This window comes from Mus caroli, unplaced genomic scaffold, assembly GCF_978045245.1.
Source record: "Mus caroli unplaced genomic scaffold, Mus_caroli_1 scaffold_2, whole genome shotgun sequence".
Taxonomy (NCBI): domain Eukaryota; kingdom Metazoa; phylum Chordata; class Mammalia; order Rodentia; family Muridae; genus Mus; species Mus caroli.
In genome coordinates, this window is record NW_028227257.1 from 96,335,515 (window position 1) to 96,348,558 (window position 13,044).

The 13,044-nt window shown below is 37.9% G+C and overlaps 1 long non-coding RNA gene across 1 annotated transcript in view; it reads right to left on the reverse strand.

Annotated features, from left to right (window-relative positions):
• Window positions 1-229: 229 nt before the first annotated feature.
• Window positions 230-13,044, reverse strand: part of LOC115029391 (uncharacterized) — a 46,596-nt gene continuing 33,781 nt past the window's right edge. Inside the window, exons 3-4 of the long non-coding RNA XR_015045241.1 lie at window positions 11,319-11,439; window positions 230-990 (exon numbers count right to left, since the gene is read on the reverse strand). This is a non-coding gene — a long non-coding RNA (uncharacterized LOC115029391). The remainder of the gene's footprint in view (window positions 991-11,318; window positions 11,440-13,044) is intronic.

Consider the following 13,044-nt stretch of genomic DNA (forward strand, 5'->3'; position numbering starts at 1 on the left):
TTCTTTCTGATTGCTATATGCCAGTACCTTAAATGCTGCCTTTTCCCACCTATGGCTTTTTAAAATTGGAAAAGTATATTAGTTTTCCTATCACTGTGTCCTTTCCATTTCAGGGTCCTTATTTATGTTCATACTAAGTTCTTAACCAGAACATACTGATGTAATTATATTCATAATTATATTTTAAAATCCATCACTGAAAGTTGTCTGCTCTACTGATCTCCTTTAGTCGTAGTTAGAAAAATACTTTGATTTGTATTTACTAGTTGTTTTCCTAGTAGTTTGCTTTGGATGGAGAAGATGGTCACTTCTCTGAGTACCCTTACATCCTAAAACAGCTTTTCTTTGTCCTGGCAGGTAAATGTAAGCCCGGATGCTTCTTTACTCCAGTCCCCGATTTCAGGATGAATTCCAACAGCTGGAGCAGCAGATAAGTAGCCATTCTGAGCTATCTTTTCCTTCTTTATTAATAAACTTTGAAACGCTAAAAAAAATACTAAATGGATAAATTCATCATGGAAAAATAAAAGTGTTTGTCCTTCACTTAGTCAAATCTTAACCATTTTAAAAAATTATTACCTCTCCTCTATCTGTCCTCACTTCCATTCATGAAATCTGATCATTTCTGCTTTATGACTTATACAAGCTTAAAAGTGTTTGATGATTCATTCCTTGTTTAAATATTAGTGGGTTGCTATCGCTTGGAATTGCTCTTGGTTTTATCAGATCATCTTTTGCAACACTGCATCCTTTGAATAATTTGCTTGAAAGAATCATAAACTGGAAGGTTCCTCTGTACTTAATGCTTGCTAGCTGAGCTTTAGTCATATTATTCTATGTCACTGCCAGCCGTGCTAGCATCTCTAATTGAAGATGGTGGGGTAACATCTCATGGTTCACGTTGGTTTAACCTCTGCTTCATTTGTTGCCAGTGCTTTCCAGAAGATCAGTGCCTCACAAGCAGCAGGTTCATTTTCAGGCACAAAGAATCTGAAAGAAGAAAGATAAGGTTGCCATATTTGCTCTTAGAATCTTATTTTATTTCATTAGGTTATACAAAAATTACTTTTGTGTTGTTCTGCAAATAATCAGTTGTTGGATGTATATGCTGTATATCGCCTTTGTGTGTGTGTTGGTGAATGCTGTGTGCAGGTGTCCATGTTTGGGAGGTTAAGCGAGCACAGATGTCTATGTTTATGTAGAGGCTGGAAGTTGGTGATGGCTATCTTTGATCATTTTCCATCTTACTTTTTAAGATGTAGTTTCTCACTGAATCTGGAGATTACCGGTTTGCTAGACTGGAGGTACAGTGCTCCAGATCCAGGGATCTGTCTGTCTCTATATCACCAGTGCTGGCATTATGGAAGTAAACTGTACTGAGATGACTGGGTTCTTATGGATGCTAGGGATCCAAACCTGAGTTCTCATATGTACACAACAAACACCATATGAACTGAGCCATCTCCCAGCCCTAGTTAGATATATTCCTTGTTTCTTGCATTTCCCTCTGTCTTTAATAATGTTTTTCCTTCTACTCTCCTTATTTGTTGTGCTTGTAAATGTTCTTGAGTTCTATATTTATTTTATTTTTCCTTGCTCTTTAATCCAGTTATTATGCTATAATTTAGGAAATAAACTCCATTCATCTAACTATTTAAACTCAAGAATGATAGAGCTCTTTTTCTTAATTGTTAACCTTTAGATATAATGACTTTTTCATTGCTTATTTTACTGATACGTTTTACTATTAATTTTGAGGTTTGTAATGGTTTATTTTGACTTACATTTAAAGTACTAGTGCATATTATTTTTATATATAAATGGGTTTCATTCTGTTTTCATACAAGTATATAAGATTTTTGTCCATTGTATGTTACACACACTTGTCTTTCCTCCAATTTATTCTGGTTCTAGGCTTGTAGTAGATAGTGGATGACACCAGAGCTGTCTTTGCTTCAGTAGTTTCTTCCCTTCTTTGCACACCAGGGTTTTCTCTTGGCTACACTTAGCTTTACAGTCTATTGGCATGGCTAGTTCTTCTGCAACCCCAAACAACCTAATTTTTAACTATCTGGGCTGGCTACACATTCTGGGAGCTGTCGCTCAAGTGGTTTGGGAGTGATGGAAACAGCCATAGCTCTAAGATCTACATCATTAGACTTGCCTCTCTAGCTTCCAAACTCTTAAGCACTAATGACCATGCAAGAGGGATGTGCTGTGGGTATCAAGCATTCTGCTGGATCCTACAGCAGTGAGCCCATGGCAGATACTTGGCTCCAGGATTTACCAAACTCCTGTTATCCTAAGTTGGTGTGGTGACCCAGTCCTCCGGTCAGTCAATGGTGTCTGCAAGAGAGAGAGTGAGGACTGAGGGGCAAGAGACTCGAAGAATGAAGACAAGACAGGCTATCTGATCAAGGATCAAGTCTCAAGTCTCTTTTACTGGAAGGCAGCTATAGGTATATATGCACTTGCTGGGGATTATCACTGGAAACACTTAACCATAAGTCCATTTTGTACAGGAGAAAAACAATATGTTATCAAAGTGTATTCAGCTGTGGTGGGCTTCTTGCAAATAACATCATGCTAGGAAAACAAGTCTCTTGTGAGGGTGGAAAAGTCCCACCTGTAAGTAAATAGCCCGAGATGACTGCAGAGATGATAGCCACTTTCCCCAACAGTGTGGCTATCAACTTTACTGCTTGACCAAGCCCCTCATCTCCTATACTTTCAGGTTATCAGTGTCCCTGCCTCCCATTCCATTTTCCATGACTGCCCCACAAGGGCTCCCTTTCAGCTGGCAGGTCTAGCTGGTTACATCAAGCTTCTTAACACAATTGTTTCCTGCATTCAGGCCCCGATATTAGCAAGTTCTAAACTATTTCCATCTCTTATTTTTTCCTTTTAAGACTTGATCTAATGTCCCAGACTTGCTTTGCAGTACTACATAAACATGAGCTTGAACTTAGGAGCCTTCTGCCACTAATTCCTAAGGTGTATTACCAGTGAGTGCTTCCAAGCCCATTTCTACAGCTTGAGAGATCAAACCCAGGGCCTCATACATATTTGTGTATAGATTTCCCCTAGATTAGAACTTCTCATCTTGGAGACATAGGACCCAGGTAAAATTGGAGGTGAAGCAAGAGGTTGTTTCATGAGGAGGTCAAATAATAGAATGTTCTTAGGAGAGGTGAAACACACCAACCTTCTGGAAAGCTCTTTAAGACAGGAATTTAAAAAAAAAATAGAAAGGAAATGCCTGAAACGGACCCTATATTATAGGCTCCTCCCCCCTCAAAAGTATATAAGCAACAAATACTGCTGAGACTGGCTCTTTGACAAACCAAGCTGCAAAGAAGACTGAACAAGCCCAGTGGCCTGGAAGAAGTTTTGATATGGTTCTAGCATATCAATATGATATGCATTGATGCATTGAAGAAGCAGCCTAGAAGAAGCAAGCTGCCTAGAAGAAACATACTCATAAACTTAGCTAGGAAAGGCTCAGACCAGCTGAGCCACCCGGAGAGGACACCTTCCAATCTGCTGAACTTTCACAGGCTGTATAGTATGCTCCAGGACATGTCCAGCTTTTGTGAGTTGTCACCCATGCTAAGGAGGGTTGATGATGTAGCTAGTTTAAATTGTTTCTGCTCCTGTAAGTAGCCCTTCACCCATATTTCTCTAAGTAACCCAAAAATCTTTATCAGTTCACACCTTTAGATTCTGATGGTATCCCTACTTTGATCTGTTATCTGTTCCCTATCTGTTGACATTTTATTAGAAATAGTGTTGCACAATGCTAGGCAAGTTCTACACCAGCTGAATTATCCCACAGCCTAATCACTTTCTTCTTAACATGACACCTGGCCACAACTCTCACATATAAAAAGAGGGACAACATAGAACTTCTGTGTACTGCTGACTCATCCTGACAAAGGAGTCAGTGTCTCCACAAGACTCCCAACTGGGTTTGAGACTGTGGGTTTGTCCCATGTATAAGATTAACAGTTACTTTATCATGGTCTCCTGAGTCACCTTTTGGGGACTACATGGGGAGCTGATGCCTAGAACCATGCTTGGTTTGGCTGACTTCTTTTCACTACATAATTCTGCTCCCCACTTTTGAGCCTTTCTGTTGTCCCATTTGTGAATGCCCAAAGCTCTTCCTCTTTTCCTTTCTTCCTCTCTTTTGAACAGAATCTGTTCACTCGTACATTGACTCCTCTCTGTGATCATGTCTGGCAGAGGTTGCTTCTCAATCATCAGTTTACCCAGAAGCTATAATTTCTTAAAAATTAAATATCATGGCCTCCAAAAACTTAAATTATATCAGTTATCTATAGACAACTTGGTTGAGTATGATGTTCAAAATGTAGCTTATGGCATTGGGCAGTCAGATAAGTACATATCTATGAAAGTGAATCACAATGAATTTTTAAAATGTTGGTTGAACTGAAGATGTGACTTACAAGAACTCTAGCAAGCACTTTAATAAACCTCATAGCACTTGAGTATTGAAATAATATCCAGCATTTTATGCCTAATAAAATATTAAGTAATAAATAAAATACATAAGTTTTTTACAATGCTTACTTTGAATTTTAATCATGGGTTAGCTCATTTATATTAGAAAGAAACAAAGTAAATAATTTTGGTCCACTGATCAAAATGATTTCCTTTTTTTTTTATCTACTCACTCATTCATTCATTCATTCATTTTACATCCATATTACAGCTCCTTTCCCTTTTTTTCCCCAGTTCTACCCTCACACACTTCTCCCCCGATACCCCCTTCCCTTTCTGCTCAGAGAAGGGAAAACTCCCCATAGGAGCTCACCCTGACCACATCAAGTCCCATCAGGACTAGGGACATCCTCCCCCACTGAGGCCAGACAAGGTAGTCCAGCTAGAGGAAAGAAATCCAAAGACATGCAACAGAGTGAGAGACAGCCCCCACTCCAATTGTTAGGGGATCTACATGAAGACCAAGCTGCATATCTGCTACATTTGTGTAGGAGCCTAGGTCCAGCCCTTACATATTCTTTTATTAATGATACTCTACTATGCTTGCAGACAGGAGTCTATAACTGTCTTCTGAGGGGCTTCACCCAGCAGACATCAGAAAAAAATGCAGAGACCCATAGCCAAACATTATGCGATGCTCAGAGAGTCTTATGGAAGAGTGGTTGGAAAAACTGAGGGAGCCAGAGGGATCAAAGGGACTGCAAGAAGATCTACAGAGTGAACTAACCTGGGTCCAGAGACTGAAGTACTAAATGGTTTTTGTTGTATACACAATAGGCCTTCTGTATCCTTGGCTTCTGCATCTCCAGAATCAATAAACAATAGATTTAAAATACTTTTAATTTTATTAGTAACAAACAGATATACTTTTTCTACTAGTAATTCTGTACATTAGGTGTTATATCAATCATTTAGTAACATTTGTATTTTGTTGCCCATTATGAGTATAGAAAAGGTTTAAAGCACAGGAGACTCTTTGGAGGTTACAAGTAAATGTGACTTATTATAATGAATTTAACCATCTACAGATTTTGGCATTCAAGGAAAAGGTCCTGAATCTCATTCCCTACTGATATCAAGGGATTATTGCACTCAGGTATGCCACCAAAACACAAAAACCGTCATCGTCTATATTTAATATTACTCTGGATATATTCCACTAAATTATTATTCACAAAAATGGGAAAAAGAGTATCACCTACAGGCTATAGTTAACTGATCTTTTGTTTGGTGAAAAAAAACACAAATTGTTTTATTAACTCTCTATAACACATACTGTAATAATAAAGCCCTTTATTATTCGACTTACTGCCAGTGTACTTAACCAGCATCAGACGCCGCGATTGAGAAAAGGACCAACACTGTTGCTATGGCAACAATGTGGGCAGAGGCATGCTACATTATATACAAGGTATTTAAAATGTAGTATACAAATAATAATGAATAAATTATTAATTATATTCCTACAGAGCTTAATGAGAGAAGTGAATATCTTAATTCCACGTAATTATTAGTGACATATGGGATAAATTAAGTCTAACATAGAAACACATGATTATAGTTATAAATTTAAATTTGCAAAGAGTAGTAAATCATTCTCACTCTCTCTGTTTCCTTGGATAAATATATGTTTATGTTGATAATGGCTTATAGGTAGATGATATTTTAAAACCCATCTTAATAATATTAATAAATACAAATATTTCTAGTTATCAATAAATGGTTCTTTTTTTTCTTTTGAAATCTGTTTTAATGAGTTTTTCTTATTTTATTTAATCTTTCTTTTTTACACTCCAGATTTTAGCCCCCTCTTGTTCCACCCTCTGACTGTTCCACATCCCATACCTCTTCCCCCACACTGTCTCCACGAGGATGTCCCCACCCTCCCACCCACCAAACCACCAGACCTCCCCATTCCCTGGGAACTCCAGTCTCTTGAGGGTTAGGTGCATCTTCTCTAACTGAACCCAGACTCAGCAGTCCTCTGTGGTATATGTATTGGGGGCCTCATATCAGCTGGTGTATGCTGCCTGGTTGGTGGTCCAGTGTTTGAGAGATTTCAGGGGTCCAGGTTAATTGAGACTGCTGGTCCTCCTACAGAATCGCCTTCCTTCTCAGCTTCTTTCAGCCTTTCCCTAATTCAACCACAGGGATCATGAGCTTCTGTCCATTGGTTGGGTGTAAATATCTGCATCTGACTCTTTCAGCTGCTTGTTGGGTCTTTAGGAAGGCAGTCATGATTGGTCCCTTTTTGTGAGTGCTCCATAGCCTCAGTGTCAGGCCTTGAGACCTCCCCTTGAGCTGGATCCCACCTTGGGCCTATCACTGGATCTCCTTTTCATCAGGTTCTTCTCCATATTTTGTCCCTGCAGTTCTTTAAAACGGGAACAATTATAGGTCAGAGTTTTTGACTGTTAGATGGCAACCCCATCCCTCACTTGATACCCTGTCATTCTGCTGGAGGTAGGCTCTACAAGTTCCCTCTTCCTATTGTTGGACATTTCATCTAAGGTCCCTCCCTCTGAGTCCTGAGAATCTCTCATATCCCAAGTCTCTAGTGCATGCTGGAGGGTCCCCCCCCCCACCTCCTACCTCCTGAGGTTGCCTATTTCCATTCTTTCTGCTGCCCCTCAGGACTTCAGTCCTTTTCCATCACCCAACACCAGATCAGGATCCCTTCTACCCCCACTGCCCCCAACCCGGTCCACTTTCCCTCCTAAGTCCCTCCCTGCCTCCCCATTTGTGATTGCTTTCTTCTCTCTCCCAAGTGAGACTGAGGCATCCTCACTTGTGCACTTCAGCTTGTTGAGCCTTTTGAATTCTGTGAATCTTGTGTATTCATATGGCTTTTTTGTGGCTAATATCCACTTATTAGTGAGTACATACAATGCATATCCTTTTGGGTCTGAGTTACCTCACTCAGGATGATATTTTCTAGTTCCATTCATTTGCCTGCAAAAATCATGATGTCCTTGTTCTTAATACCTGAGTGGTTGTCCATTGTGTAAATGAACCACATTTTCTGTATCCATTCTTCTTTTGTGGGACAGTTTCAGCTTCTGGCTATCATAAATAAGGTGCTATGAACATATTGGAACACGTGCCCCTGTGGCATGGTGGCGAATCTTTTGGGTATATACCCGAGTACTATAGCTGGATCTTCAGGTAGATCTATTTCCAATGTTCTGAGGAACCTCCAGATTGATTTCCAGAGTGATTGTACCAGTTTGCAATCTCCCCAGCAATGGAGGAGTGTTCTTCCATCTCCACATCCTCACCAACATGTGCTGTCACCTGTGGTTTTGATCATAGCCAATCTGATTGGTATAATGTGGAATCTCAGGGGCATTTTGTTTTACATTTCCCTGATCACTAAGGACTTTGAACATTTCTTTAAGTGTTTCTCAACCATTTGAGATTCCTCAGTTGTGAATTTTCTGTTTAGGTCTATACTCTATTTTTAAAATTGGGTTGTTTGGTTTTTTGATAATTAGCTTTTTTATATATTTTAGATATTAGTCGTCTATCGGATGTGGAGTTAGTGAAGATTTTTTTCCCAGTCTGTAGGTTGCTGATTTTTCTCAGTGACTATGTCCTTTGTCTTACATAAACTTTCCAGGTTCAAGAGGTCCCATTCATCAATTCTTGAGCCATTGGAGTTCTGTTTAGGAAACTTCTCCCTGTGCCAATGAGTTCAAGGGTCTTTACCACTTTCTCTTCTATGCCCCTTCATGTTAAAAGTATTGGGGAGATCAGGAATTCAAGGCCCATTCTTAAACACAATAAAAAGCAATTTACTGCAAACCAACAGCCAATATCCAATTAAATGGAGAGATACTTGAAGCAATCCCACTAAAATCGGGGACAAGACGAGGATGCCCAATCTCCTCATTCTTATTCAATATAGTAATATATATATATATATATATATATATATATATATATGTATATATATATGTATATATATATATCAAGTTCTAGCTAGAACAATAAGACAACAAAAAGAGATCAAGGTGATAAAAATTGGCAAAGAAGTAAATGATATGACATGATATGATAGTATACATAAGCGACCCCCAAAATTCTGCCAGAGCACTTCTACAGCTGTTATACAACTTCAACAAAGTTGCTGAATATAAAATTAACTCAAATAAATCAGTAGCCTTCCTTCCTTTATATAAATAATAAACAGGCAGAGAAAGAAATTAGGGAAACAACTCCCTTCACAATAGCACAAATAATGTAAAATATCTTGGGGTAACTCTAACCAAAAAAAGTGAAAGATATGTATGACAATAACTTCAAGTTTCTGAAGAAAGAAACCGAAGAAAATCTCAGAAAATGGAGAGCTCTCCCATGCTCAAGGATTGGCAGAATTAACATAATAAAAATGGCCATCCTACCAAAGGCAATCTGCAGATTCAATGCAATCCCCATCAAAATACCAGCACATTTCTCCAAAGACATAGAAAGAACAATTCTCAAATTCATTTGGAAAGGCAAAAAACCCAAAATAGTGAAAACAATTCTCAACAATAAAAGAACTGGAAAACAAAACAAAACAATAAAAGAACTGTTGGGGGAATCACCATCCCTGATCTCAAGCTCTACTACAAAGCAATAGTGATAAAAACTGCATGGTGTTGGTACGTAGACAGACACATTGATCAATGGAATAAAATTGAAGACCCAGAAGTAAAACCACACACTTACGGACACTTGATCTTTGACAAAGAAGTCAAAAATATAAAATGGGAAAATGAAAACACCTTCAATTAATGGTGCTGGTCTAACTGGCAGTCTGTATGTAGAAAAATGAAAATAGATTCATATTTGTCATCTTTCACAAAGCTCAAATCCAAGTGGATCAAGGACCTCAAAATAAATGGTTCTTAATTAGCTTGTTAATTTCATTAACAGTGAAACTTACATGGTTTTGCCAGTTAATGATTTGAAAATAAAACAATTCCTCTTTTTAGGACAAATTCCCCAAAAGTATTTTTCTGCTAATGAGAACCTAAAACTTCCAAACTGAGAAGAAAGGCAAATGAATAATTTTTTTCATACTACAAGTATTTTTTAAAAATCAGTATTTTTGCAATCTAATAGAGCACTTTGCAGAAACAAAAATACAAAAAAATGTTACTATAACTATAATAATATTAAAATGACTTTATCAGTGCAGTAATAACCAGAATCATTTGTCACTTTTCATACCAAGTAAACCATGAGAACAAAGATGTGTGTGTGGGAGCATGTCCCCAAAGGAAATGCCTCTGTCTGCAGGTTGTTTGTAATCCACTACCTTCCAGTTCACTAGCCTCACCCCTTTGGGTAGGGCAGGAACATTCACTGACTCAATGACTTATGGAGAAGTAGCTCATAGAGACAGACTCTGAATAACCAAAGCAAGAGTCAGAATGGATGGTTTCTATTCCCCTAATAAACACTGACTGTTCTTTGGCCATAGAAACAAGTAGCCCTTGATCCAAGCGATCAATGACAGCCTCACACCAGTACACAGTCTTTTGTGCTTTGTTCAGTGACACTGATGTCTTCTCAAGCTCAGCTTTCCTGAAAACAGTAAAATCAACTTTCTGTTTGAGGTGCTGAATGGTGGCCATGCCTTTGAACAGGTGGCATGTATTAAGTTAAAGGAAAGAAGAGTCTATTGGGTTTTTTTCTTAAATATAAGAAACCTTATGAAATGTGCCTTGTAGAATGAAAAGGAGTTTCTAGAATGAAAATCATGGTTCTGCTTTTAATTTTAAGTCAGCATAATGAGCAGAAAAGAAAATGAATGTAATGTAAAATTGAATTTGTTATTTAAGTAAGCACAGAAGCAAATGATAAAAACCAAAGAATTATACAATGAGGTAAATTAGTGTTCAAAAAGCCAGAACTTCTGGATATTCTATAGCCAATCTTTTCTTTTTTGTAAATTGAAAATAGATTTTTCTTCTCAAGAACAGATCTGGATCATGGTTCCTTCTCCCTCTGCTCTTTCTCATTCCTCCCCACCTCCATTCCCACTTAGATCCCTCCCCTCTATGTCTCTATTAGAAAACAAACAACAGGCTTTTGAGGCATAAAAACCTAATAAAATGTAATGAGATTAGGAAAAAAACTAACACATCAGAATAATACACAACAAACAAACAGAAGGGAAAAAAAACAAGAAAAGGTACAAGAAACATATAGAAGCAGAGACACACTTGTTCACACACTCAGAAATCCAATAAAAACACAAAGCTAGAAAACATTTTACGTGTGATATAATTGTGTGTGTGTGTGTGTTTAAATATTGACATGAGACTATGAGATGAAGAACCTCCAAAGATGTCACCGAGTTTCTTTTTCTGTTGGTCATTGTACTGGCTAGTTTTGTGTCAACTTGACACAGCTGGAGTTATCACAGAGAAAAGGAGCTTCAGTTGAGGAAATGCCTCCATGAGATCCAACTGTAAGGCATTTTCTCAATTAGTGATCAAGGGGAAAGGCCCTTTGTGGGTGGAACCATCTCTGGGCTGGTAGTCTTGGTTCTATAAGAGAACAGGCTAAGCAAGCCAGGGGAAGTAAGCCAGTAAGGAACATCCCTCCATGGCCTCTGCATCAGCTCCTGCTCCCTGACCTGCTTGAGTTCCAGTCCTGACTTCTTTCAGTGATGAACAGCAATGTGGAAGTGTAAGCCGAATAAACCCTTTCCTCCCCAATTTGCTTCTTGGTCATGATGTTTGTGCAGGAATAGAAACCCTGACTAAGACAGTCATCTACTGCTGGACACAACAGCTTACCCTTAGGAGTAGTTGGTTTCCTCAGTGAGATCCTTATGGCAGCAACTGAATTTTCATTTGCAAAGGGTTATCAATTAGAGACAGCTTTTGGTTCAGGGATGGGTCCATGTGTTCACTTCTCCTTTTGGCACAGAAGAGAGAGAATTTCGGTCTTATTAGTAAAGAGCTGGCAGGATAAACACTAGAACAAAGACATTCATAACTCCCAGCTCATTAATAACAAAGGAAAAGCTCTAAGAATGTAGTCATGATATAAACCAGGACTTTCTCTTCAACTTTACCCTGTTTTCTAAAAGTCTTTTCATGTTGTGTTTCTTTCCCTAGGAAGACATCTATTCAGCACAAATAGGGAACCAATGACAGATGAAAGAAATGACAGGGTAAGTCCAGCTAGGTGAAGCACTGAGTCTTGGGCTTTAAGAACATGGGTGAGGAATTGTTTACAGAATAGGAGGCTTATAACATTTACAATACTGAAAAGTCTTACTCGCTTCCATATTTCATATACTCTAGCACAATCCTCCAAGAGTATGTGAAGCAAAGGCAGGTAGGGGCAGAGAGGCTAGAATCACAGGTAAAAGTCTGTTGACTCTTTCCCTTCATCCTATTGGTATTTTAACATCCTCATTATCACTGCAATACACCCAGTGTTATTTTACATATCTCATTACCATGACTACAGAGCCATGATATTCTCTAAGTCACCATTGAATTCTCTGCTCCATGATGAAAAAGTTCATGTTGTGTTCAGAGGAAACAATTATTCCCCAACATATGTCTGTTGTGCTCTCAATGACTTGACCTTCAAGATAACACTCAACAAGAGTATTCAGCGATGCTCCTGAACTCACAAAGATGGAAGTCTCTGTGTACTGTGTGTCTCTGTGTACTCACCTAGCCTTTGCTCAAACTGGGTATTTTATTGATATACTCCCAATTATCATAATGCTTTATTCTTCTCTTTTACAATACTTTGGGAATTTTTTTGTATAATTCTTAGTTTTGGTTATATAGTTGATGCAGAGGTAAGCTACTGTTTTTTAATTTCTAGGAAAGATAAAAAGCTAAAACCTTTGAAAGTGAGATATCTACAAATATTTATTAGAGGGAAATGTTATATATGCATATATACAATTGTAACTCCAAAATACCCCTGTTCTCGGGTTCCTTACATTTAAGCTGAGAAACACCTCTGTTTGGCAGCGTGACCTGATACATTTCTTGTAAGCAAAACAGATGACTAAAAAGTCACTTAAGAAAGTAAGTTGATAAAATTCAAAACTTCCTATAGCTATAGGTCCTATGCATTGCATCAGTAATATTCAGATGTGTCCCTTTAGGAAAATAATGAAATTTTATTGTAAGAATACAGAAGTATCTATAGTTGTGACGAATAATAATTACACAAAGCATAAAAATGAGTTTTCACCTTATTTATACTAAACTTTAGAGGAATTTCAAACTGTAATCTAAGCCCGGGTTTTATTGAAATTCTAACTTATCTTTCCCAGTTGAACAATCTCTCGAGTATCTATTTAAACTTTTACAATTTTTTTGTTATAAAAATTCAAAATCAACCAACAACAAATCAACCATGAAACCGTTATTAAAGACATGCAAGTAGCAATGAGTTTATTGTCAAATCCTGAATGATGGTCATAGACATTCAAATATTTATAGTTTTAAATACTATCCTAAAACTTCACAGATCCTGTTGTGTCTCATT